Source organism: Chelonia mydas, chromosome 6, assembly GCF_015237465.2.
Source record: "Chelonia mydas isolate rCheMyd1 chromosome 6, rCheMyd1.pri.v2, whole genome shotgun sequence".
Classification (NCBI taxonomy): domain Eukaryota; kingdom Metazoa; phylum Chordata; order Testudines; family Cheloniidae; genus Chelonia; species Chelonia mydas.
Window position 1 is genome coordinate 85102323 of NC_051246.2, and position 24568 is coordinate 85126890.

The window sequence follows — 24568 nt, forward strand, 5'->3', positions numbered from 1 at the left end:
TGTGAACTCTGGGAAGGATCTTAGAGATTGCGGAGGAGTCATCAAGAGTAATAGTGTAACAAGAGCGAATTAACAAAGCTATATACCCAGACTGAAACTGATCTAATATCCTGAGTCACTGACTTGGTTAGAAGAGCTCCAATGTCATATGGCCTTTTCTAGGGTAGTGGGCAGTGGAGCAAACCTTGATTTTGTGGTTCAGTCCATTAAAATACACAGACTAGCTAAGAGTTAAAAGTTTTCACCTTCTGTAATATGACGGTGTACTGGATAATATTCCCATATTCATTTCACTGCATTATCTCTGAACAGATTGATTCATCCATGGCCAAAGGCTAAATGCTTAACCAAAATTAAAATGTAAGAAAATTTATTCAAAAATTCTGCTTAATTTTACTATGGAGAACCAAAGTCTAGAGGGATGGTGTTAAAATATTTTATTGGGAGAATCAGAGGCCTAACTTAAACTGACCAAATATCCTTAATTACTTATATGGCGAGGTAACAGTTCTTTCCCACCAGGTGGAAAATGGAAAACTCAGAGAAATTCTTCCTTATAGTTGGTTCCTCCACCATGAAAAACAAACAAACAAACAAAAACCACTGCCATAAAGACACTAGCTGGAGGCTATTTCGTACATTGTCACCACCGCATAGGATGTGACCTTGTAATGGATAACAGGCAAATACTGCAGTGAAATGCATATCTCTAAATAGTTCTGATCATCTAGTGCTTTGGGCTGAAAGATTAATTAAAAAATAAAACATAATGGGAAATATAACTCTAGATTTCAGTTTACATGTACTTCAGAAGCTATGGGGACCCTGAGAAGCATAATGGAGAATCTAAGGAATATGTCTAGGGGGTATTTTTCTTTTTTACCTTGTTTGAGAGACTGCAGGAAAGGAGTTGGTCTTTGAAATTCTTCCTATTTCTGTTTCTTTACAGATCTCTAAGACTCTAGGAAACTTTTCCCCTAGGACTTTTAAAAAGTGTTTTCCCAGTACTATGGCATATTTTATAGAAGCAAACAGAGAGAGGGAAGGAAAGAGGGAAACTGCTGTTCTAGAAATGTATCTTCAGCACTTGCATTCAGGAATTTGATTTGGCTTATGAGATTATATATTGTATTGTACGGAAGTTTTGTAATAGTTTATATCCTGAAACTCAGCTTTGGTATATTCAATTCTGAATACTGTGGAGGACTTGAGGGATTTCAAAATGTTGTTAATACCTAACTTCTTACAGTGCAGTGCATTCTCTCCCTGACCTTTTACCATGGAAATGAAAACTAAAAACAGGAAAGGAATACTTAAAGCTCACTTACAAATGTGTTGAAGTCTCTAACATTAACCAGGGTCCTTAGTAGTAATTGATAGTTTGTGATTTTTAGAATAACCATACAACTAGTATATCAAGCATAAATTTGAGTATATGTTTTGTTTTTTATCAATAGAGAAGTACACTTAAAGAAAAACGGACTCACCTCATGTGTTGCAGTTTAAGAAGTTTCATTGTGTGATGTTACTGCTGATAAATGTAACAAACAATTCATCTATTCTAATTCAGGCTATTAGACGTATAAAGTAATAATTGTTTTTTCTCCTCCTGATTGAAGCTGCTATTAGAAGTATACTAAAGTAATTAGAAGTGAGGGGGTGTATGTTTATATTTATGTGTTTTCCCACGTTGGGAAATGTCTGAGATGCCTGCTTTTTAACTGGCTTTCTTTAAGTTCCTGTGAGTTTCACCATATTTTCAGCAGAACAGGACTAGATAGGACTTACATTGGTGCAGCGTTGCTCCTCAGTCAACAGCGGGGTCATTTCTGAGCAATAATGATATTGAGCATATGATGTACTTTCTCCCCTACTGGCTACGTGACTACTTCAGTAATCTGAAAAAAATTTAAGGGTCATGGTAGATAATCAGTAGAACATGAGCTCGCAGTCCGATGCTGTGGCCAAAAGGGCTAATGCAATCTTCAGATGTATAAACAGGGGAATCTCAAGTAGAGAGGGGTTATTTTACCTCTATATTTTGCACTGGTGCAACTGTTGCTAGAATACTGTGTCCAGTTTTGGTGTCCACAGTTCAAGAAGGTTGTTGATAAATTGCAAAGCATTCAGAGAAGAGCCACAAGAATTGTGAAAGGATTAGGAAACATACCTTACAGTGATAGACACAAGGAGTTCTATCTACTTAGGTTAACAAAGAGAAGGTTAAAGGGTGACTTCATCACAGTCTAAGAATTCCTCCATGGGGAAGAAATATTTGACAATGAGATTTTCAGTGTAGCAGAGAAAAGTATAACAAGATCCAGTGGCGGGAAGTTGAAGCTAGATAACAATTTACCAAGGGTCATGGTGAATTCTACATAACTGGAAATCTTTAAAACAAGATTGGATTTTTTTAAAGATATGCACTGTTCAAAGGGAATTATTTTGGGGAAGTTCTGTGGCTTGTGTTATACAAGAGGTCAGACTAGATTATCATAATAGTTCCTTCTCACCTTGGAATCTATAACATAACTCCCATGTTATGTATTTATTTTAATTCTGCTGCTGGATGGAATTTCACTATCTGCTGAAGTGTCTAGTAGATTGTAATTATCTTCCTTGAAAAGAAGATACAAATCCTAATACTACTCACTGATAATGGATATTCCCCTTTTGCCTGAGTGGTAGAAGACTATGTTCTTAGACCAGGTTGTGAGTTCTGTTCCCAATACTTCATAGGTTCAGTAAACCAGTGATGATTATGTCTATATGTGTGTATAGCCAGTGATTGCTAGGACTCAAATTTTTGTGTACTGCATAGCAATGCAGAGCAAAACCATTGGAAGCCAAGGACTATGTAAGCTGGTCATTTAAACAGATGTAGGATATAGCATACGCCAAGTATATATCTGTAGTCTTCACTTTTAAAGATGTTTCTCTTCAGAATTAATAGTTAGTTAATATAATTAATTTTTAATTTCCATTTTAAAAAAGAAAAACACATAAAAGTTAAATTCTTATGAGAAATCCACCTGATCATGAACCATTTCAGATAGATGGGGCTAATAGTTAGAATGTTGAGCCCTAGCTCATTTTTCTTAGGCAATAGAGATATGCAGTCTTGTGAGAACTGTCTAATCCAGTGGTTTTCAAACTGCGGGTTGCGACCCAGTACTGGGTCGCAGAGTGTAAGGCATTAGGTCACGGCGGCTCTGGTCAGCACCCCCGATCGGGCCGTTAAAAGTCCAGTCAGCGGTGCTGTCTGACTAAGGCAGGCTAGTTCCTACCTGTTCTGACACTGCGCTGCGCCCCAGAAGCAGCCACCAGCAGGTCCGGCTCCTAGGCTGGGGGGCGGGGCTCCGCAATTTGCCCCTACCCCGAGCACTGGCTCCGCGCTCCCATTGGCCGGTTCCTGGCCAATGGGAGCTGGGGGAGGCGGGGGTGGGCGGTGCCTGCGGGCGAGAGCCATGCGGAGCTGCTTGCGTGGCTCCGTCTAGGAGCCAGACCTGCTGCTGGCCACTTCTGGGGTGCAGCATGGTCCGCGGTGCCAGGACAGGCAGGAAGCCTGCCTTAGCACCCCCGTTGCGCCACTGACCGGGAGCCATCCGAGGTAAGCACAGGCCCCAACCCTGCAGCCCAATCCTGTCCCAGCCCTGAGCCCCCCCAAACCCAGAGCCCCTTCCTGTGCACCCCAAACCCCTCATCTCTGGCTCCATTCCAGAGCCTGCATCCCCAGCCCAGAGCCCTGACCCCCTCCCACACCCCAGCCCAGAGTACCTTCCCACACCCTGAACCCCTCATTCCCAGCCCTACCCTGCAGCCCTCACCTCCACCCCCCAACCCTCTGCCTCAGCCCCTCCCTCACCCCAAACCCCTCATCCCCAGCTTCATTGGGTCGCAGGCATCAACAATTTTCTTCAACTGGGTTGCCAGAAAAAAGTTTGAAAACCACTGGTCTAATCCATATAAGGAACACTTTCTATTGGTAAGTGAATAATAGAAGCAGCAAGGTTTTGAAGAATACTGAAAGTATCAGGTAAAAATATGGTTAAATAGATAAAACTGAGAACATGGGGAAAAAGTAACATTTTGTGATATGTCATATGGTAGAATGAGTATCTTTGATTCTAAAATAATAGATCATCGTAGGCAGAATTACACAGGCTGAAGTTGTAAATCTATATCCATCCTCTGTTTGAAAATGAATCTCTACATCAGGGGAGAAAATGCCAGTGTTATTTTTCCCTAATTTATAGTCAGTTTTATCAAACCCAGAATTAAATGTTGGATGTTGTGGCTCCAGAATCATCCATCACTCGCCCAACTCCCTCTTGTTTCTCAACTTTGTTGTTTCTCTCGTAGTTTTAAACAAAGAATTAGTTTTCAAAAACCTAAGAAAAAGAAAACTGACATGTCTGCCATGAAAATATGGAGACTCATTGAAGATACTAAATCTCTACTACAGATGGAGGTGCCTGATAAGTCTACTTGGGGTACAGCTACAGTGCAAATGATCTCACCACACTTTAAGCAGTGGGGGTATTGTCTGGCTTGTAGGAAAGGGCGGGAGTGACTTGGTGCAGCAGCTTCAGGCTAGGTCAGCATGGGAATGCTGACCCATCCCCACCAAGTGACAGAAGATGGGGAGACTGTTTAGGTCCATGGCAGTGGAGGAAAGGCCCTCTTTTACCTGGACCAGGCAGAGCAACAGCTCTCATGATGCCACATGATAGCAGACAGGTGAGAACAAGGAAGGGGAGGGAAATAGTTTGCCCCCTCTTTCAGCCCATAGCAGTAGAAGCAGGCATTTGGTAACAGAAGGGGAGGAAGTTTCAAATTCAGCTCAGAGCCATAGCTGACCAGTGAGAACGGGGAGGAGGGGGGAAAAGCTTCCCACTTCCAGGCCACAGTGGCAAAAGAAGATGTTTTGTAGCAGAAGGGGCAGATGAAGGAGTTTGGGGCCACAGCAGAGTGGTGAGAACAAGAGTGGGGAGTCCCCTGCCCTCTTACAGCCAGCCATAGCAGACGTGTTAGAGGAGACGGGAGAGGGAGTTCCAAACCCAGCTCAGGTGGGGACAGAGTGGGACTCAAGGGGCCATGGGAGACTGGAAGGATGGAATCCTTGCCACATGGGCAAGAGATTGGATGCAGGACCAGGGTCGGTGGATTCCAGGATGGTCTGTGTGTCTACCAAATGAATTCCCCTTTACTGGGAAGGAACGTGGATCCTGGGGAAGCAAACGCTCTCAGTGGTGAACTAACTGCATTTGGAGGTGGGGGAGCCATCAGAGAATTGACTCAAATAGCCTGGGCAGTTGCTTCCAAAATTGTTTCCGCAGCACGAAAAGGTTTACAATGTGTAGTTATTTATTTGTCGTACGCAATCTGGTCAAGCCAAGCCACCGCACTCTTCACAACGTTCAAGGCATGAAGCCCTCCAGGAAGTTGAGTCATTTTGCAGTCCTCAGCAATATGTGTCATGGTTTGTGGCTGCCCACACTGACATAGAGGATTGTCTCCAAAATGCCACCAAAATTCTGCTGCAGCACAAATTCCATGTCCGATACAAAACCAGTTGAGAAGGCTCCATTGCCTTTGCGGCAAATTAAATCCTGGTTGAGTTTGAATGGGGTCTGATACAAAATAATTATTAGTCACTTTCTTTGCAGACTATGAAGCTCACCATGCGTCCTCTACCATAAATCCCTCACCTGGTAAATTTACCCACAGTGGGCGACATGAGGGCAGACGACCATGTAGTGGATTAAAAAGTCTTTAAATAGTGGTAGATGTGGCATATCACACAATTTTGTCAGAAGCTTTACTATGCTTTCCTCTTTGCAAACACAGGGCAGAGCAATATCGCAAAGAGCCAACAACCATGGTAGAGGAGTAGATTTATGCGTGCCTAAAATAATACGCATAGTGGAATTAAGTTGTACATTGACATGTTTGTGTGAGATGAGCGAGCCCATACTGTAGTGCAGTACTCCGCCGCGGAGTAACAGAGTATCAAGGCTGAAGTGTGTAACATTTGGGCATTGGCACCCCATGTTGTTCCAGTCAGCTTTCCAAGCAGGTTGTTGCACATTTTGACCTTAGTCACTGTCTTTGTAAGATGGCCACGATATGTGAGAGTTCTGTCCAACACGACGCCTACATAGACTGGGTGTGAATCATGCTTTATTTGTTGACCATTGAGAACTGTGTTCAGCTCTTTGCCCATTTGTGCATGATGTAAGTGGAAGAAACTCGACACTGTCTTACTTCCACTTGGTATTAGGCGCCACCGATGACAAAAATCGGCCATAGCTGCCATATCTGTAATCAGAACACTCTCAAATATGTCAAAGGAGTGTGACTGTGTGCTGAGGCATATGTCATCTGCATAAACAAACTTCCGAGACGCAGTATATGCTAGGTCATTTGAATATAAGTTGAAGAATGTTGGAGATAATACTGATTCTTGCAGGACGCTGTTCTTCTGGTGCCTCCAAGCACTTGTTCTATCACCAGTATGCACACGGAAATGGCGATTTCTCAAAAACAGAGCCATTGCACATACTAACCAACTTGGCATAGCTCTAGACCAGTGGTTCTCAAACTTTTTTTTTCACGGACCACTTGAAAATTGCCGAGGGTCTCGGCGGACCACTTAATGATCTTTCTGAATGTTGTTTGTACCGTTAGCTAACTATTGTAAAGCGCTTTGGATAAAAGCGCTATATAAAAAGACCCTTCATAATAATTGTTTTTTTGTTCTACAAATAAAGGCACACAACTCATATTTTAATATCAGTAGTCTTACCTTTCTAATGCAATGGATGTGCCCTCTCTCCCCTGCCACAGCCGCCCCCCGAGCTGGGGCTGGGAAGATGGGGGGTCTCTCCCTCTCACCCTCACCACAGCAGCTCCCAAGCTCGGGCTGGGAAGGAGGGTGGTCTGTGTAGAACAGATATTGATGGCTCCACAAACACTATGGATCTATGAGAGAAGTTTAATGATTCTGTGAAATTTCAAGAGGAACAGGTACTGCAGCACATGGTGTCATTAGCTACCCAGCAACTGGCATCATCAACCATCTCCATTCACCTAGGAAAATGCACATACTCTTGTCACTGTTAATATGCTTATGGATCTGGTGCAGATCCTAGAACCCATATGTCATTGTGGACAAAAGTTGGCTTTGTTCATGGTGGCATTTCTGGTAGCATTTTTTGGAGCTTTTAGGATCAGTGAACTAGTACTTGTGTCCTGTAGGGACTCTTCTGGAAGGGCTTTGGAACTGAGGGAAATACACTGGGAGGGGTGATCAGTGATATTAATCTTGAAGAAGTCAAAGATGGATCAAGGAGGCTGGGTGAACCCATTATTCTACAGGAGAGTGACGAGCCCGCAATCTGCCCTGCTGAGGTTGTGAGAGCTTATATGGTAATAAGGCCAGGGAGGGATGGGCAACCTCTATATTCATGGTGACGGGAGTCCCCACACAACATGCAAGTTTGTTACTGTTTTAAGATGGGGACTGATGAGGTTGGGGCTTCTAGCACATGAATTTGGTTCCCACTCATTCAGGATCTGGGCAGCAACAGCAGTGGTTCAGCTGGATGTGAGGGCTAGCGCAATTCAGACAATTGGGAGTTGGCATTCTGAAGCATACAGAACATATGTGTGACCCCAGGTGGGGAACCAGGGTTAATTTTCCTGTGTATTTGCATTCCAGATGCTGGCAGATAGTGGTGTGGCTCTGCAGCCACAGTATAGTTTACTGGGTGTATAGGCAGCTTTCCAGGTTGTCTGGAGGTTCACAGCTGGGCCACAGTGACGAAGCAGTCCTGAACTGGAATGGGAAGAGGGGCATGTTATTAGATGAGCTAATGGCCCTTATGTACACTGTGGTGGCCCGTGAACAGGCACCTGGTATGATTGTGGTTCACCTTGGGGGAAATGATTGGGAACATGGAAAGAGGTGGCCTTAATGCTCAGAGCTGAGAGGGAATTGGGGCAGATCCTGGAGCTTTTCCCATGAGAAAATATTATTGCGTCGAATATGTTGCAATTCAGGGTGTGGCAGGGAGGTGTGAAGCCCCCATCAGTCAACAAAGCTAGGAGGTATGTGAATGGGGAGGTGGCAAAATTCATAGGTGGCATAGGGGTGTTGGTAATTTCTCATCTGGACATAGCATACGGGGCACCAGAATTATTCAGGGAGGATGGGGTCCACCTGTGAGACTTGGGAGCTGACAGGTTTTTGGCAATATTAAAGAAGGCATTAGTAGATGTCCAGAAACCCAACTAGATACGTGGGGGAGGCAGCCAAGCTAATTGCCAGTGCCTCTGTGGTGAGTGTCCAGTGCAGATCCTCTATAGCAAAGAGATATGGTGATCAGATAAAATGGATTGGTAAATATTTAAAGGAGATATTCTTTAAATGAGCAGAGACAGGGGGACGTTCAGGGCTCCTATGCCTGGTATGGAGGGCCAACACTCCCTCATTGATAGCCCCCCCCCACTTAATCCTCATTTGATGGTGTCCCAGCACAGGTTCTGCCAGACATTTAGAGATAATGTTGCAGCCTAATTAAACCACATCCAGTGTCTTATGTCTTCCTTCTGGCCAAGCTGGACAGTGACCTCACGACACATTAAGCAGTGGGGGCCACTGTCTCGCTTGTAGGAGAAGGTGTGTGGCCTGTTTAAGGTCTAGATAGGCAAAGTGACTGGCTGCAGCAGTTTCAGACTAGGTCAGCGTGGGGACATTGACCCATCACCCCCACCCCAGGTGACCCGAAGAGAGGAGGGACCATTTACGTCCTCCCCAGTGCAGGAAAAGCCCTCTGTTACTTGGACCAGGCAGAGCAACTCCCACCCAGAAACGTAGTTAAATACCTGTGGGAATTACGCTAGTCATTCCTTTCTCAGAGGGCTGGGAAGGACGTTTTCCCTCACAGCCAGCATGGCCAAGGCAAGGTGGGGTTTTCACCTTCTTCAGGATGGTTGGGGGCTTAACTGGGGCAAACATGAAACAGGGGTTAGGCAATGATGTCACAACTCATTATGTCACCATGAGGCAGATGTCCAGTGCAGGTCCTTTATTGGGAAGGGATATGGTGATCAGATAAAATGGATTGATAAAGGATTTAAAGGAGGTATTCTTTAAAGGCACAGGTTTCAGAGTAGCAGCCGTGTTAGTTTGTATCCGCAAAAAGAAAAGGAGTACTTGTGGCACCTTAGAGACTAACAAATGTATTTGAGCATAAGCTTTCGTGAGCTACAGCTCACTTCGTCGGATGCATCCGATGTAGCTCATGAAAGCTTATGCTCAAATAAATTTGTTAGTCTCTAAGGTGCCACAAGTACTCCTTTTCTTTTTAAAGGCACAGAAACAGGTGAGGATTGCGGTTCCTCTGACTGGTACAGTAGGGAGCCAACCGCCATCCTTTATAGACCCTCAAGGTGAGGGGTCCCAGCAGCAGGTTGGCTGGGGACCAGGATGGGTAAAGGGGTAGGGCTGACAACAGCCTATCCCCAGGTATATGTAAATGATGGTGGAATTACCTGCACTGTACACTTTTATCTGATTGTTATTCCCAGACATATAGGAATAAAGTTCCAGCTTAAATAAACCACATCCAGTGTCTTATGTCCTTTTTCCAGCACAGCCAGACTTATCAGACACAGTGGGTTGATCAAGACTATATTCCAAACAACAACATATCTCTTCTCAGTTTGTTAATGTGAGGGAATGTTTGAGAAATGTGTAACAAAACAGAAAAAGAAAATAGGCAGGGAAATGCTGACAGCCCTCACTCTCTGGCTAGACAGTTACATCCTAGTTGTCCAGACCATGCTTCTGTAGCTGCAACATTTAAGACTAATATTATGATACAGAAGAATGTATGAGCACATTTCTTTGGTCTCTGTGATCAATACAGAGAAATGTCATATACGTGAGTAGATATTTTGCTTTTTCCTCTGTTCAGCTAAAGGGCTTTTCAACTCTAGATTTCTAATCTTCAGAGATCCATATTGTGCATATACTGTAATTCTATGGGAAGCAAACCATTACACCAATAATTTTCAGGTAATTGTATTTTTAAAAACAGGCAAAGTCATTATCAGGTTAATCTTCTATCATGTGGTTAACAGATATGAGCTAGATTGATCTCAGAATCTAGAGTTTTTTTGTTTGGTTTTTTTTTACACGAACACTTTGGTCTGCTAATTACAAAAAAGAGGTCTTATACCGGAGTAGATGGGACTAGTACTATAATAGCAGTGAACTGAAAGTGTGAAACAATTACATCAGCATGTATGATTTGCCCTCATCTTCTGTCCCTGGAGTTAGTTGTTTCTGCCAAAGGGATAGGGACAACCTATGTTAGAGGGATCATTCTGCTTAAACTGAGGTTTTCATTAAGTCACACAAGATGATTTATGAAATGTAAGCTTCAAAACTGGGTGTATGTTCCATTTATATTCTGTCTCTCTCTCACACACACAGTCATGTACACACATACATACCATTAATTTAAAATTTCAACCACTTCTTGATACACACAAACACACACACACACACACACAGAATATAGAGATAAATAAATAAATAGTTGCCCCTTCATCAGTAAAAAGAAAACATTAACAATGGGGTGGAAATTAGTGTTCTCTCTACTGTAGCAACTCATGGTGCTGTGGAAAGGTAAGTATGAATATCCACTTTGTTCTGTGATCATCTCATGGTTTGACTGAGTCAGTTCTTGTAATACAAAGGTGCCACAGAAAGTGGTATTGGTAATTCAGTAGAGGGTGCTCTTTCCTCTGGATCCATACTGAACCACTGTCCCAGCACGATGTGAGGGAGCTCTCTTGTGAATGACATATTTCAGATTAGACATTAACCCAAGGTTCCAACCTCAGTTCCCAGGGCAAATTCCAGCTCTGGTCATTACAATCTGCCCATCTAAATTCTCCCTGCAATTTCAATTGACTATAGCATTCTTCTTTTCTTTTTAATACTATTGCATAGTACTGGGCACTGTTAAAAAGTTACTTTCAGTTGCGGAATAAAAGGTCCTTGTATAGTTTGTTTGTAAAGCTCTTTTGGGAAGAAATGGACTACGATGAATTCCATTAAGAACCCAACATTCACCACCCCAAATACCTGCAGTGACCATAGTATCTTCCCATAATTAGCATAGTAGATTTTGCAGCGTCGCCATCACAGCAGATGCTCAAAAATGTTGACTATTTAATGGTGGGCTCTGTATTAAACATAATATGTCACCGTTCTGAATTGTTTAAGTCACTTGTGTAATAAGCTCTAATTCTGAGTCTTTTGTAATTTTGGAAGCTTAGCTGTAGTATTAAGTATATTCTGAGGATTGCAAACCCCTCGGTTTAAAATTAACAAATTCCTATTAAATCTGCTATGTTAGGAAAGAAATGTTTCCTTAGTTACTGTTTTTCTCATCCATTGCTCCAAATCAAAGGTTCTTTGTTTTTAGACATTTCTAAGATCTGGCATTATAGTATTGCTGGTTTGTCAACCTCAAAAGTAGGGCTTGATCCAGAGATCAGAAGGTCAAGTGATGAGTAAAGGGACTGTTGTTTATGTGACTGACAATCATTCTGTCTTCCTATAAAACAGTAGACAAAACCTTGTTTTTGCCTGTAGTAAATCCATCAATGTTAGTATTACAGTTGTACATTGAGGCACCAGTCAGGACTGAGACCCTACAGTGATAGCTGCTGTGCAAATATAGAGTAGAAGACAGCCCTGAAGAATTTAAAAACTAAGATTAGTTACAACAAATGGATGTAACAAACAGTTGGAAGGAACTGGGGAGGGAGGAAGGAAAATAGTAATAAGAACATATGTTTATACAGGCCAGCTACAGCTAGATGGTTTCAATCTGGTCAATTTACTACTTTTTTTATAAGTTATAAATATAAATACACAAAATATAAGGTAAACATGGGGTATAACAGCCATATATCCATAACAGCCATTATCACTTGGCAGTTTCTCATAGGTATCACAATAGAAGTGTGTGTTGAGGGAGGATTTGAAGGACAGGGTGGTGTCTCTATAAACAAGTTTAGGTACCATGGAAAAGCAAGGATAAAGGTCCTTTTGGGAGAAACAGACAAGTAAGCATTGGAGGATGGTATCATTGGTGGAGCAGATTGAAATAAAAAAATAAGGGCAGGACTAAGTTATAGGGGGCCTTAAAAGTATGGACTAGAAGCTTGTATTTGATGTGGTCATCTTCTTCTTTCACATGGCATTTGAAAAGCAATGGGCTGAGACTATAATTGAATCTTGAGATTCGAAAGTCATTCAAATGCTTCTGGAGTAACTAAGTGGATCCCCCTTATGCCACCACTGTTACTGTAAATGGGGCAGTTGCCTGTGATGTGACTCATAGATTGTACCACAGTCAAAATTTGATGATTCTTTGATTTTGGAGGAGATATCCACACCTTCCGTGTGTTGCTGGAATGCAATTAAGTGCAGTCCACTGCCTATAGGAAAGGCGGGGAAGAATCCTGGGAAGAAATGGTGGTGAAGAAGTGGAAGCCAGTGGAGGGATTCAAAGAAAGGGGTAACATGGTCAGAATGATGGGGCAGGAACAAATCTATTCAAAACATTCCTCGGGAGCAGTGTTTTGAATGGACCTGAGGAGAATGGAGGTGGATGTCAGGAAGGATAGAGAGGAGGAGGTTTCATGAGGGCGATAAGGTCTGCACAGGAGTTCTAGTAGTGTGGACAGAAAGAAAAGGCTGGAATTTAGAGATGTTATGGAAGCAGCAGCAGCAGCAAGATTTGGTTTCATAGAATCATAGAATATCAGGGTTGGAAGGGACCTCAGGAGGTCATCTAGTCCAACCCCCTGCTCAAAGCAGGACCAATCCCCAACTAAATCATCCCATATCAAAATGGCTTGATATGCATAAGACATCAAATCCATTGGCTATAGCATCTGTGGCGGAAGGATATTTATTGGAGAAAGTTTGTTTCTTGACAAAAAATAAGTGCATGTCTTTGCCTTTCTCATCTGCTCATCATGTGTTGAGATAGTAAGTGTCTTCCATATAAACAGCACTCAGAAGTACATACAAACCCAAGGACGGGATATAAACTTGTTTCTATAGACATGCAGTATAAAAAGGATCCATTGCATATAGAAAAATATTAATCTTTTAAGTCATCTTCATCATGAAACTGGCAAAACCTTCTTCTTTTTCTATCCTAGTCTAGGATGCACTGATTCTTATTAAAGTATGTAAAGAATTTGAGTGGTCTGAATTCATATTGCTTTTTCAGGATACTGTAGTTTGAAGTAGTATGATTTAGCCGTTGCTTGAAATAAACTTTTCAAGCTTACCATACTTGATTTTGCCCAAATGTCACACATTGCACCCACATACCTTTGTTGGGTCAGTTATGTTGTAAGGGGTTTTCATGCCTGAGGGATGACAGACGGCAGTACTGCTATTGTCCTCCTCTGGGAAAGAAGCTTTACATTTCAGCTAGGGTTGTAAAGGAGCCTCCTCAGCAGCAGTTTTTCAGGAGATACTGTGAATCATATCAACTCCCAGCCAGTCTGATCTTCTCCTTTCCCATCTGGCCCTGCCCATTTATGAACTGCACTAGCTGGTTTCAGGCCTCTCTTCAGAGTGGGGCTGCTGCGCAAAGTGTGCCAACCACTCTGCCTTGTTCCTCCACTTCGATTCTGGAGGGTCACCGTGGTGCACCCCAAAGGTTGAAGTCAGCCCATTGTGTTTTGGGTAAAGTGATAATGGCTACATTTTGAAAAATGGCAGAGATGGAGAAAACCCATGTGGACACCCATATTTGCAGGTGTAAATTCGTTAATTACACTTAGAAAACTGTTTGTAAAAGCAAATGGTCAGTTGATTGAAGTGTACAAATGTTGATGTGCACCTGCATGTGCTAAATTTTGCAAGTGTTTGTCTGTTTAAAAAAATTAGCTTGATCTGTTTTTATCATAGATAAGCGAAACATCAGAGAGTCCCCCCCAAAAGAAACAAATACAAGATAGGTTTCAGAGTAGCAGCCGTGTTAGTCTGTATCTGCAAAAAGAAAAGGAGTACTTGTGGCACCTTAGAGACTAACAAATTTATCTGAGCATAAGCTTTCGTGAGCTACAGCTCACTTCATCGGATGCATCCGATGTAGCTCACGAAAGCTTATGCTCAGATAAATTTGTTAGTCTCTAAGGTGCCACAAGTACTCCTTTTCTTTTTGCAAATACAAGATAAAAATCTGTAATGATAAGGTAATATTTTGTATACATTTCTGAAATACATCACAGTACCCTTTCAATGGCATAGTGGACTTAGAGTTGTGAGATGTAGGATCAGCATCTGCTTGGCAGATTTGCTGCATATATAACAAATTCATTCCGACTTACTTGATGGGCCTGTGACTTTTAGCAGGCAAGAGAAGCAGTTTTCTGCTTAAACCAGGCCCACATATGAAGGAAGAGGAAAAAGGAAAGCATTTTGTGTTTGGTCAGGGATGAGAAAGGTCAACTGTGTTACTTGAGGCCCTGTTAAGGTTTGTCAATATTGCTAGTTAAATAAAATACCTTTTGTTAATTTTCCATAAAAATGTCTCTCAAGTCTCAATTAGGCAACACCCACACCCAGTTCAGATCACAGGAATTCATTCCGTCACATGTCCATCAGCTTTCTTGGACCAATCTGATTTGTTGGGCTTTTTAACAGTATCAGAAATAATTTTAATATTTCTTAAAAAGCCAAAGCTTTTAAAATTATATTAGCAGTTCCTGGAGCTTTCCATTTAATCTAAATGAACCCTCACTTTCTGGTCTATTAATCTAGTTCCCAACAATAAATAACTTATAAAGCCAAGCTCTGTAAGTCATATTTTCTGAAGCTAAATTGTATCTACTGTAACTTGCAGTGTCTATCTCCTAATATTTTCACTGATATGATTGCCATCAGGATAGAAAACTCATGTACAGTGGTGGCCATTAAAAATATTTGATAATATTTACCTCCCAAGGATATTTAAGGTGTCTCACATTTGTTTCCTATTCTGTGCAGAAGTAGCGAACAAGCATTCTAAGCTATGCATGGTATTTCTAAGATGTTTTTATAATTTTATATGGCATCTATTTCAGATACTATATGTCTGGTTACTGCTGGCAAATGTTTACTCTTTACTTGGAGACCACTCTAACATGGTAAATAATAGATAGGAAGCAGCTGTAGTAAAACAGTTTAGTTGCAAGGGTACAATTATTTCTCACTTTAAGGATAGGGAGGCCATCTTCATCCTTTTATAGATCAGGTTGAGTTTAAATGAGGGTTTAAATCTAAATCACCCAACTAAGATCAAGTATAATTGAGAATTTGATGAGAAAAGGTTTTTTAATTGACATACGCCTATGAGGCTAATTCAGTCATAATGCCATTTCTTACTTGGAAAAACTATTTTCTAGAATTCTAAAGATATATATTAGATTACTATAGTTTCACATGCAGAACTGAGCCCATTCCTGCAATTTTTATTCAGCCCAAATTCCCACTGACTTCATTCACTGATTGCTGGATTTGGCCTATTATGTGTATACAACCTGATCTTGGTGAGTGAAGGATGAAACTAGAGATAGTCTAACCACATAATAATCAAATCCTTTTAATTTTTAATTTCCTTGTGTCCTTTTCTTCTTCTTTGTTATTGATATCAATTCATTTTTACTGGTTATGTATCCTTTCTAGTAAAGGATATTATACTAAGTCCTGCTGTGGGTGGGACTGTGGGGAACTGGTGTTACTCTGATCAAGCTCTGCCCACAGTCTCAAGCTCTTCTCACAGTACCAGAGTAGCTGCACGTTTCAGCTAAAGTTATCAGCAGGGAAAGAGTTAACAGTGTTGGCTTTAAACTAACACCATTATGCTTCAGAGTTAATGCTTAGCTGAGATGGATGGGTATGGTTCACAATTCTCTAGGGTCCAAATGCTGAACCCTCCTGCACAAAGCCCAAGTAAATTATGCATAATGAAATGTATCTAAGATAGGCAGAAGGGAAAAAACTTGGTGCACATCAGTTGCATAGCCACTCTGCTATCACCAATACAGCCCAGGGGGTTTGTTAGTTCTGAGTCCTGTGTATTTGATGGGGTTTAAGCTTCTGGAATCATGTTGTATATCTACTTGTCATTTCTCTTCACTGTGTGTATGTGCAGGCTGTTCGTTTTAAAAACAGAACTATGAAAGTTTACTGCCTAATTTACCCATGGAGATGAGTCAGCCAACAGAGCAGTGGTTCTCAACCTGCAGCCTGCGGGCCACTTGAAGCCCAATCAGCACTCAGCTGTGACCCATGTGACATCCTCAGGGCCATACAGGTAGTATTGGATGCGACCCACATAACACATTGTGGGCTGCATATGCAGCCCATAATTGTAAATAGATTGAGAACCACTTCCATAGAGCCATTGTTTCACTCTTTGTCTGCTGACTCAGCCCCGCACATTCAGAACCCCCGCACATATCGTCACAACCAGAAGGAATAAATAGGCAATCTTTAAAAAAAAAAAAAAAAAAAAAAGCTTAAATTCTGAAATTGATGAATAAATAAATACAAGGAAGTCCCCACCCCTCTCCAGACAAACAATAGAAGGGATTGGGCTAACCAGTTTGTGTATAATAAGGCTCTGCCTGAAGTTAATCACTTCTGAATTTCAAAACTTTCAATAAATACTATTTTGGCTTTTTTTCCTTTTCACTTCTCCCGCACCCAGTGCTTCTTGATTCATCAGGATCAAAGGTGAAAGAGCAGCACAGCAGTGTGGTGGGAAAGCCCCTTCTCTCAATGTTCATTACTGGCCAAAACCAGAAGGTACTGGGAATCTTGCACTGAAAGCCTGTTCTTGTGAGATTCAGTCTGTGATTTCCAGACCAAAGAGGTTCAGATACGTTCAAATAAGTAAGTGAACTTTTGGATGTTTATCCAAATGTAAGCGGGGGAATAGTCCCGCTATTGTGGGGAACTTTCCTGGCTTCTGCACTACCCCGGTGAAGTGGGCTAGCGAAAGGATCTGAGTCCTCGCTCCCACTTCCTTTACCCAGTGGCCTCCCTGCCCTTGAGGACTCCCCTTCCACTCTCTCGTCTGGCAGAGTCCTCATAACCCCAACAAGGTTGGGCTCAGGATTCCTGGGGGGAGCTCGACCCCCAACCCTGCTGTGGTCACCTAGGACAGGGGCTAGGGTGTCCCCACTCCGGGGCACTTCTCTGACCCACTGACCATTACATACAAGTTAAAGCAAATGCAAGTTATTTAATCAACAATTAATTTTTAAAAAAAATAAGGAAAAATGGGAAAGGTTAAAGGAAACACATCAACCCGCTCTGTGGCAGGGAACATCACAAACAGTGTCTCTGGAATGTCAGGGCAGTTCACAGTCTGTTCCTTGTAAGTCCCAGGCCTTCTTCTCAGGCCCTGGCTTTGCTGCAGGGATGCTGTAGATTAGATACTAGCTTTGGTGGTAGCCTCAGCTCTCAGGCTCTGAGAGGACCCTTCTTCCCAGTGTCGCCACCGCCCTGTCGGGGTTACGATCCAAGCCTGGCCTGTAGAGCCTCTTGGCTGAGGTGTCTCCCTGTGCTGGGCCCGCTGCCCAGGGTCCCCCTCGCTCTCCCCAGCTGCTCACTGCACCCAGCTCCGGACTGCTCCAGCCCCAGCTGCACCACTCTGTCTCAGCGCTGCTGCTGCTGCTCTGCCTCCAGCTCCCTGGGCTGCTTCTTTGGCCCCTCTGCCTCTGGTTGCTACAGCTCTGCTCCCAGCACTGACCTGCTTCGTGGGCTGCTTTTCTGGCCCCTCTGCCTCTGCTCCCAGGGCAAGTCTGCTCTCTCTGGGCTATGCCTCTGGCTTTGGGGCTGCAGCTCTGCTCCCCAGCTCAGCTCGGGCCCCTGCTTTCTCCTTAGCTCGGCCCCACTCTCTCTGATACAGGCAATTCCAGCTCACACAGAGGACGGGATCTCCCTGGCCTCCTGACTCCCTGATTAGCCTGCCCGTCCTGTCATTCAGGCTGACCTGGAGCATTGGCTTCTCCCCATTGTTCCTGGGGGCTGTCAGTCTCAGGGTCCTGATTCCCCATCGACCCTTGCCCCTTTTTAGTACTGGGAGCTAGCAACTAAAACACCCCCACTGAATGTTACTAAGGGAGCAACAGTCCCCTTACTCAAACATTCTGAAGTTTACCCATCACCAGAGTAGATAAGTATTTTTGGATTACTGAGGTATATTGGAGTAAGAGCTGCAAGTTTGTTTGTTTTTTAACTCTCCTTCTCCCCTAGCCCATGTTGTTTATTCTAACAGGTAGTAGCAATGCAGTAATACCACATGATTTTATGCTAATTACCTCTGTTAGTGCAATCTAAAACATTGAAGTGAACCCAGCTTGCCTTGTATACTGAGATGCTTTTGCTTTTGGTGCCAGACTGCAGTCTGTTTCATGGTGTTTTAAGCAGTTTTATCTTTTAGAAAGCCTGTTAAAAACACATGGCTAACTTCCCTCTTTTGACAATCTCCTTAGACTCATGTACTTTTAAAATTGCATCTTTAGATGGATGCCATTGCCAGTTGTCACTAAAAAGATTTTTGCTTGTTTTGCAAGCATTTTGTATCTATCATTTTATTGGAATAATATTGCTGTACTGCAAATAAAAGGCATTTCTTTATTTCACTGAATAGTGACTGACATAGTACTGTGCTGAGCTTTAAAAAGAATTTTTACTTTCATTGTATTTGTGCATTAAATTAAGTGTTCATATCTGCAGAATAAACTAAACCCTTATAAATATTACTTTCTTTAATTAGTAGTTCAGTATTAGACATCAACCATAACAACAAAAATTCAAAGAATGAATAAAAGTGTAATAGAGAAGAAAAGGAACACTGATGTGAACAAAGATATTATTAGATAAAGGCACATTTTATGTTCTGCATGTTATTATTTTTAAAAATATTTTAATTACTTTTATGTTCTGTCTGGGTAGCATTTTCGCTTTCCCCTCTCCCCCAGTTCAGTTTCTAGTTTAGTCTTTCAGAACATCATCTTATAGCATGGCTTTATGTGTAGAATCTTGCCATTCTAGTCTCAGAAGTATACCTAAGCAATAAGTGTTCTCCACTCCGGTGGTCATAAAAGGGAATTCAGGTAAAACAGTGTTTGACAGCAGTATCTTTTTGGACAGCCTACATTTTAAATTTGACTCACACGTAAATGTCTAGTACCATTGTACAGTTGACAGTACACTTTGGGATGGGAGCAGTGGCACAGGTTTTGATAGCTAATCTATTTGGAAGCAATTAGGTGCTAAAATGAGCCACGCGTGTATACAAATGGTGGCAAAACAAGCTTATTATGACACTTTGTGAAGCACAGAATTTACATGCTAAAAAAAGAAAAAGTGGATGTATGAGGGAATACATATACATATGTCTACTATTTTTAATTACCTGGGGCCAAGATTTCTTTTGTCATCCTGGCATTCGTTTAGTTATTCATCGGACTTTTTATTCACACTTTGCTGCAGTATTTTCTGTTTCTTAACTGCAACTGTTTTTAATTTATGATAATTATACAGTATTGTATGGGAAAGATTAGGTGTTGATAGCAGATCAGCCATTGCATACAGAAATTCAAAAAGTTGGTTATACTTCCAGAAGCTACTGCAGAAAAGTAAATGGTAGTTGTGTGTTTAGCAACACCCCATGTGCAGCCATAAACATTAATGACCGTTAATCTAAGGTGGTATTAAATGTAAAAGGGGATTTCTGGCCAAGAGACAGGTGACATACCATGTTCTTTTATATTAGCCCCATAGAATGCTTTATGAATCATAATCAGGATCAGCTCATCTGGATATGGACACTTCACTTCTTTACCATCTTTTTCTTCTTTACAATCGTGTTAGAAAGGGGCACACATTTAGCACAGAATAATAAATTGATCATTGAGGTTGAGCCCTAAGAACGTCACAGTTGTAGCTAGTGCTAGCAGAAATCCCCTATAGAGAAATGGAGATATGAATGATAAGAAAGTAGAGACTAAAAAGAGATAAAATACCATGGAACTTCTAAGCATAAAATAGATGTGACACCAGATACCAGCACGTATTCTGAAACACTAAGTTAAAGATATGATTGGTTACAGGCATGCAGGACAACATATTTAAAATTGGTTGTACTTGTGGAGTTCTAGAAAAAGGAGGGAGACAGAGGATAGTTGAGAGGTTGGATTGTCAGTTCTGCCCTTTCAGCTAGTTGGCAAAATCTCTGAGACTGCAATGGTAACATCAATGCAGGATGCTGTTCCTAACTCTGTTCTACAATATTAGAGGTTCACAGTATCATGCATTTCACAGTAACTAAGGAAGTGTGAGGCCAGCAAAATAGATAGGCCAATATGTGCTTTCTTCCCCTTTTCATAAAATATGTATGTAGTAAGATGAACAGCATTGTAGTTAGAAATGGAAATATTTCTATGGCTGTTTTATTATAATATCACATTAATGGCTTTGTTTGCCCCTTTGTTATTATTGTTTGAATATTAACTAGTCAGCAAAAATAGGTTAACATAATTTTTCACATATCTAATTTAATACAAATGTTTAAAAAATATAGTGTTTACCTGCTATCCAAGCAAAATATAGAGAAACTAAATGGATACTATTTAATGCTCATTTTTAGCTAATTAATTAATTTGGGGCCTGATTCGGATTTTACTTACATGGGTACTACAGGGTTCAACTCCATTTACTTCAGTAGAGTTACTCCTAATTTATATTGGTGTAAGGACTTCATAATATAAAGTAGCAATTAATTTAAAATACATGTAAAACTGAATATGAAAATGCTGATTTCCAATTCAATGGTCCTGGCAATATTATAAGTTTGTTTTTAATTCTTGAAAAGCATATTAAAATTAACTTTTTTCCCATTTATGTAATGTGTATAACTAAACTTCCTTCCTACTGTGAGACAGTTTCATTTATTGCTATTTGTAAACAGCTTAGTAAAGATGCATAGTGGATTGGTCTAGAAACTCCTTGAACAGTTTCTTTTGAAATAACACTACATACGTTAAGCTCAATTACACATCCAAACAGCCACAGCACACTTTTGGTAATTTATTCATTGATTTAACATAGTACCCAGAAGAGTCATGCCTGCTGTCAATTTTGTAATATATTATGTTTTAAATATACTCATGCTCACCCATGCACGCCATTAAGGTGTGCATAAACCTGTGTTTTTCTCTCTTGACAGCTATAAATGTTTGTTATTATTACACAAAACATATGTTCATGTTGTTTTTGTCTAAATTATTCTATCTGGGGCTATAAAGTTTTAATGTTATTAGTTGCCCTTAGAATTTTAATGTTTCACTGCTGTAACCTTCTTAGGATTTGTCTGCAATTAAATAGAAACTATTTCAGTACAGCCTGGAAGAACAATATATTTTATACAAATAATAAAAAAAAAAAAACACCTTCCTCCTCCATTTTCTTCCAGTGTAGCAAACTGTTTAATTGACAGCGTTTTGTCTACAGAAATCTTACCTGTAGTATTTTCTGTGCAAAATAATGTAAGTATAATACCTCTCCTTCAGTTTTCTGAAGCTAGAAAAAATAGAGCTTAAACCACTGGGATAGTAGGTGCACTATAATCAGTTTGCTTTGGAGGCACAGTGGGCAGTTATTCCCTATTGCTTTTCCACTTATTGGTCACTTTGTGAAAGAAACCTTACCCAACCAATATACAAATTAGAAGAACCTAAGACTTTAGAAGACAGTTTGCAATTTACTTAGGTCACTCGTGTGAAGGGAATGTCCTTTATGTTCTTTTTAAATAGCAGCAGCATTAGCAATAGGATAATACATCATGCTTATTGATCAATGTTCAAGGTTTTTTGGCATAGTTCTTCAGAAGAGTAGAATAAGTTTCCTGCTCTTAAATGAGCAAATAACTTTTAATTCACTGAAATAACATTTCAGGTTATGGGGCACTGTTTGCAATACATTGGATCATGGTGTCGAATTGCTAGTCCTTATTATAGTGTTATGCCAAAATATGCTTGTCTCAAAGTAGGTAATTCACTTATAGTGTTGTAGGGGTCTGGAAGCAGGCATCTATAAGTTCCTTCCTTAACCGTCACTGCCCTATGGGGTTGAACTAAATTTCTCCTTCAAGTACTAGTCTATATATATATTCCACAGTTGGTGAGTGCACGTTCAGTGCACAGGTATCAGAGAATTTTCTAGACAGCAGTATTCCCCTGGGTAGCACATATGCCCTTCCCTTCCTCATGTGATCACAAGGGTATAAAGGGCAGAGCCAGCCACTGCCTGCCATGCCTAGTGCCTTCTTTATTGCCCATGGTATATACTTGCGATACTCTTCTTGGATGTACCACCACTATAGCTTAGTTAGCTAGAGTTAATACTAGTTAGCTGGGGCTTCAGGGGAAAAGGGCTCCTCTCCCCCTGGCTGCTGGTAGCACTGCCTGCCATGGCTGACCAGGGCAAGTCCCTGTGTTTTAAGAACTGCCCATCCTGTGAGGCAGTTATGCCTCTGACCAACAGAGGCATGAGGTGTCTGTTCTGCCTCTGCAAGGGCCATGTCCCACAATGCTGCAAGATCTGCAGGTCCTTTTTGAGGCAGATCCAGTACTACAGAGACACTCTGCTGAAAGCCTTCCTGGTCTAGCAAGCAATAAGGCCTGACTCTGACTTCAGGTAAATTAGTATTCATGTTTAGATAGCACTTTATATCTTCAAAACACTGTATAAACATTACCTAACTAATCCTCACAACATCCTTGGAAAGAGGTGATTTCCCCCACTTTACAGATCAAAAAACTGAAACGGTGAGGTTAAGGGACTTGCCCGCAGACATAGGGAGAATCATCAGCATAGCTGGGATTAGAATTCAATAATTCCTGTCTCCTGGACCCATGTTCAAACTAGTAAACCAGTAATTCTCATACTTCTTGAGAATAGGGATACATTAATAATTTTTTCCAAAACTTGCAGACCCCCATCAAAAAAAAAAGTTTTATTTTAATCATAATGAATTTTGCCCACCCAGATTTAATTTACTATATCTCCATTGCTTCTTTTCTTTTTCTCTTTCTCTTTTCCCTCCTTTTACTCCATCTTTTCTTTTATATCTTTTGTATCTTTGTCAGTCTTTGTCTTTTTCATCTTTCTTTCTTAGAATTATGTTCTCTTCTTTCCCCGCATGTTTTTTCAGTCAATCTGATATCTTCTCATCCACACCAATCTCACCCTTCTATTTTTCCTCTACATTTACATTGTTATTCTCTTAAATCCCTCACTTCTGCCCTACAAACCGTAGAGATTGCCATGTGTCAGCAATTGTTGTTCACAAGTACAGTATCATAATACCCTAATTTTCATAATTTTAATTATATCTGAAGTTTTGCCAATTATGTGGTGAACTTCTGCAGTGGAAAAAAAAGCTCTCAGCTTTCTCTTAGGAACTGAAAAACTATAATAGAAAAAATGCAACATTTGTTGAAGAATAGAGATAACAAAGAAAAAGCAGTGTTTCAAGCTACTTGGTAAAACAATAATCTCTTACAGAGCACTCATTACTACTAAATAATTGACTGTGTTGAAAAAAAGGTTCCATGTGAAGAGAGGTTCAAGAAGGTCAGTTATCTAGTAGTAATAACCGTAGCGGTCATTAGAGGGTACTAATGCTATTAAGGACAGAACTTTAACTTTTTATTCAAGTTTTTATTTAAATTATATTAACTTTGATTCAACTTTTAATTGAGGTGCAACCATCCAAATTCTATAGTCAGGAACCAAGAAGTAATGAACATAAAATTACATGTTCTTCTGATAGGCTGATGGTTCTTTAATATATTATAATTTCAAGAGTCTCAACAGAGCTGTTATTAGTATAAAACTATTCTGAGGTATTCTGTTAGAATTAGAGCTGGGTGAGTGATTCAGGGAACAAATCCCTTCTTGAGTCATAGTAAAAATAGCTGGTGTATTTTCTGAGCCCAAAAGCATCTCTTTATATGAGTATGAGTGGACATGATCACCAACCTCTTTACTCACCTCAAAGTAAAGACCTTGTTAAACTGATCACCAATTATCATAAAAATGATCTTAAACACATGGGGCCTGTCATAAATATAAAGGCTAACCACCTTTACATCCCTCCTGGCCAGAGGAAAAACGCTTTCACCTGTAAAGGGTTAAGAAGCTAAAGATAACCTCACTGGCACCTGACCAAAATGACCAATGAGGAGACAAGATACTTTCAGAGCTGGAGGGGGGGGAAACATAGGGTTCTCTCTGTCTGTTTGTGTTTTGTCTTTTGCCGGGACCAGAGCAGGAATGCAGATCAGAACTCCTGTAAAGGGTTAATAAGCAATCTAGTTAGATATGCATTAGATTCTGTTTTGTTTAAATGGCTGATAAAATAAGTTGTGCTGAATGGAATGTATATTCCGGTTTTTGTGT

The 24568-nt window shown here is 40.9% G+C and overlaps 1 protein-coding gene across 1 annotated transcript in view; it reads left to right on the forward strand.

The window, feature by feature from the left end:
- Positions 1–24568, forward strand: part of AKAP6 (A-kinase anchoring protein 6) — a 413166-nt gene that overhangs the window by 227056 nt on the left and 161542 nt on the right. The gene's annotated exons all lie outside the window — the stretch shown is intronic.